Source organism: Mesoplodon mirus, assembly GCF_964341445.2.
Source record: "Mesoplodon mirus genome assembly, contig: HAP1_SCAFFOLD_34, whole genome shotgun sequence".
NCBI classification, from domain to species: domain Eukaryota; kingdom Metazoa; phylum Chordata; class Mammalia; order Artiodactyla; family Ziphiidae; genus Mesoplodon; species Mesoplodon mirus.
This window is the reverse complement of record NW_028295813.1, coordinates 938,356-942,853: the sequence shown is the minus strand read 5'-3', so window position 1 is coordinate 942,853 and position 4,498 is coordinate 938,356.

The window sequence follows — 4,498 nt, the reverse complement described above, 5'->3', positions numbered from 1 at the left end:
TCCATGACCTCTGTCATCACAGTGCTCCAAAGACTTGTGATCACAATGTTCCATAAGACTTGTCATCACAACGCTCCATGATGCCTGTCATCACAATACTCCATGCCCTTTTCATCACAATGCTCCATGACTTTTCTCATCACAATTCTCAATACACTTGTCATCACAATGCTCCCTGACACTTGTCGTCAGAATTCTCCTTGAAACCTGTCACGAAAAGGCTCCATGCTTTTTCATCACATCACCCCATGCCGTTTTCATCACAATGCTCCATGCCATTGTCATCAAAATACTCCAGAAGCTTCTCATCAGAATGCTCCCTGACACTTGTCATCACAATGCTCCAAGCCATAGTCATCACAATGCTCCATTACCGTTGTCATCAGAATCCTCTATGACAATTGGCATCACAATGCTCCATGCCATTGTCATCACAATGGGCCATTACATATGTCATCACAATGGTCCCTGACACCTGTCTTCACAATACTGCATGACCTGGTCATCACTATGCTCCATGCCCTTTTCAACAAAATGCACCATTCCAACTGTCATCGCAATAATCCATGAAACTTATTAGATCAATGCTCCATGCCCTTGTCATCACAATGCTCCATGAGCCCTTTCTTCACAGTGCTCCGTGACTCCAGTCATCACAATGCTTCATGACCTTTGTCACCACAATGGTCCATGCCCTCGTCATCAACAGTCTCTGTGACCTTTTAAACCACAATGCTCCATGAACTTTTCATCACAATGATCTTTGACCCTTGTCATCACAATGCTCTATGCCTTTCTCAGCACAATGCTCCATGACCCTTGACATCACAATGCTCCATGCACTTGTCAGCACAATGCTCCATGACACATGTCATCACAATGCTCCATGACCACTGTCATCACAATGCTCCGTGACTCCAGTCATCACAATGCTTCATAAGGTTTGTCATCACAATGGTCCATGCCCGTGTCATCACAAGGCTCTGTGACCTTTGTAACCACAATGCTCCATGAACATTTCATCACAATTCTCTGTGACCCTTGTCATCACAATGCTCCATTTCTTTGTGAGAACAATGCTCCATGACCATTGTCTTCAAAATGTGCCATGTGCATTTCATCACAACGGTCCACATACTTGTCATTGCCATGCTCCATAAACCTTGTAATCACAATGCTCCATGCACTTCTCATCAAAATGCTCTCTCACCACTGATATCAAAATGCTACATCACTATTTGTCACAATACTCCCTCACCCCTGTCATCACAATGTTCCATGACTCCTGTCATCACAATGCTACATGCACTTATCATCACAATGTTCGATGACCCCTGACATCACAATGTTCCATAACACCTGTCATCAAAATGTTCCATGACACTTTTCATCAAATTGCTCCATGACCCTGTTATCACAATGCTCCCTGCCTTTCTCATCACAATGCACAACGCCCTTGCCATCAAAATGCTCCATGTCGAGAGACTTCCGGGTAAGATTGCGGAATAGTAAGACGCGGAGGTCACCGTCCTCCACACGGATACACCAGAAATACAGCTGCACGTGGAGCAACTTCTACAGAACTCCTGCTGGATGCTGGCAGAGGACCCCGGACCTCCCAAAAGGCAAGAAACTCCCCACATTCCTTGGTAGGGCAAAGCGGAGAGATTCCCGCACAGAGGATCCATGCCGAGTGGCACTCACCAGCCCGAGAGGCTTGTCTGCTCGCCCCGGCGTCGCTGGAAGCTGAGGCTCGGGCTTCGGTCAGAGCGCAGGGAGAGGACTGGGGCTGGCGGCGAGAACTCAGCCGGAAGGGGGCTAATGAGCCACAACTAGCCGGCAGGGAGTCCGGGAAAACTCTGGAGCTGCCAAAGAGGCAAGAGACTTTTTCTCCCCTCTTGGTTTCCTGGTGCGCGAGGAGAGGGGATTAAGAGCGCTGCTTAAAGGGGCTCCAGAGACGGGCGCGAGACGCGACTGAAGGCGCGGAGCCCGGTGATGGGCATGGGACGCTGGGGCTGCTGCTGCCACCGGCAAGATGCCTGTGTGCGAGCATGGGTCACTGTCCACAACGCCCTTCCTGGAGCCTGTGCAGCCCGCCACTGCCAGGGTCCCGTGATCCAGGGGCGGCTTCTCGGGGAGAACGCATGGTGCGCCTCGGGCTGGTGCAACATCACGCCGACCTCTGCCGCTGCAGGCTCGCCCCGCACTCCGTGCCCCTCCCTCCCGCCCAGCCAGAGTGAGCCAGAGTCCCCGATGAGGCTGCTCCTTTAACCCTGTCCTGTCTAAGTGAAGAACAGACGCCCTCCGGCGACCTACATGCAGAGGCGGGGCCAAATCCAAAGCTGAGACCCAGGAGCTGTGAGAACAAAGAGAAAGGGAAACCTCTCCCAGCAGCCTCAGAAGCAGCAGATTAAAGCTCCACAATCAACTTGATGTACCCTGCATCTGTGGAATATATGAAGGGACAACAAATCATCCCAAATTGAGGAGCCAGGAGTCAGTGCTGTGCCTCTGAGGTGGGAGAGCCAACTTCAGGACACTGGTCCACAAGAGACCTCCCAGCTCCACATAATATCAAATGGCGAAAATCTTCCAGAGATCTCTATCTCAACACCAGCACCCAGCTTCACTCAACGACCAGCAAGCTACAGTGATGGACACCCTATGCCAAACAACTAGCAAGACAGGAACACAACGCCACCCATTAGCAGAGAGGCTGCCTAAAATCATAAAAAGTCTGCAGACACCCCAAAACACACCACCAGACGTGGACCTGCCCACCAGAAAGACAAGATCCAGCCTTACCCACCAGAACACAGGCACTAGTCCCCTCCACCAGGAAGCATACACAACCCACTAAACCAACCTTAGCCACTGGGGACAGACAACAAAAACAACGGAAACTACGAACCTGCAGCCTGAAAAAAGGAGATCCCAAACACAGTAAGATAAGCAAACTGAGAAGACAGAAAAACACACAGCAGGAGAAGGAGCAAGATAAAAACCCACCATACCTAACAAATGAAGAGGTAATAGGCAGTCTACCTGAAAAAGAATTCAGAATAATGATGGTAAAGATGATCCAAGATTCTATTTCCCAGATCCAAAATCTTGGAAATAGAATAGACAAAATGCAAGAAACAGTTAACAAGGACCTAGAAGAACTAAAGATGAATCAAGCATCGATTAAAAACACAATAAATGAAATAAAAAGTACTCTAGATGGGATCAATAGCAGAATAACTGAGGCAGAAGAACGGATAAGTGAGGTGGAAGATAAAATAGTGGAAATAACTGCTGCAGAGCAAAATAAAGAAAAAAGAATGAAAAGAACAGAGGACTGTCTCAGAGACCTCTGGGACAACATTAAATGAACCAACATTCGAATTATAGGGGTTCCAGAAGAAGAAGAGAAAAAGAAAGGGACTGAGAAAATATTTGAAGAGATTATAGTTGAAAACTTCCCTAATATGGGAAAGGAAATCGTTAATCAAGTCCAGGAGGCACAGAGAGTCGCATACAGAATAAATCCAAGGAGAAATACGCCAAGACACATATTAATCAAACTGTCAAAAATTAAACACAAAGAAATCATATTAAAAGCAGCAAGGCAAAAACAACAAATAACACACAAGGGAATCCCCATCAGGATAACAGCTGATCTCTCAGCAGAAACTCTACAAGCCAGAAGGGAGTGGCAGGACATAATTAAAGTGATGAAAGAGAAAAACCTGCAACCAAGATTACTCTACCCAGCAAGGATCTCATTCAGATTTGATGGAGAAATTAAAACGTTTACAGACAAGCAAAAGCTGAGAGAGTTCAGCACCACCAAACCAGCTTTACAACAAATGCTAAAGGAACTTCTCTAGGCAAGAAACACAACAGAAGGAAAAGACCTACAATAACGAACCCAAAACAATTAAGAAAATGGGAATTGGAACATACATAACAATAATTACCTTAAATGTAAATGGACTAAATGCTCCCACCAAAAGACACAGAGTGGCTGAATGGATACAAAAACAAGACCCATATATATGCTGTCTACAAGAGACCCACTTCAGACCTAGAGACACATACAGACTGAAAGTAAGGGGATGGAAAAAGATATCCCATGCAAATGGAAACCAAAAGAAAGCTGGAGTAGCAATTCTCATATCAGACAAAATAGACTTTAAAATAAAGACTACTAGAAGAGACAGAGAAGGACACTACATAATGATCAAGGGATCAATCCAAGAAGAAGATATAACAAATGTAAATATTTATGCACCCAACATAGGAGCACCTCAATACATAAGGCAAATACTAACAGCCATAAAAGGAGAAATCGACAGTAACACACTCATAGTAGGGGACTTTAACACCCCACTTTCACCAATGGACAGATCATCCAAAATGAAAATAAATAAGGAAACACAAGCTTTAAATGATACATTAAACAAGATGGACTTAATTGATATTTATAGGACATCCCATCCCAAAACAACAGAAT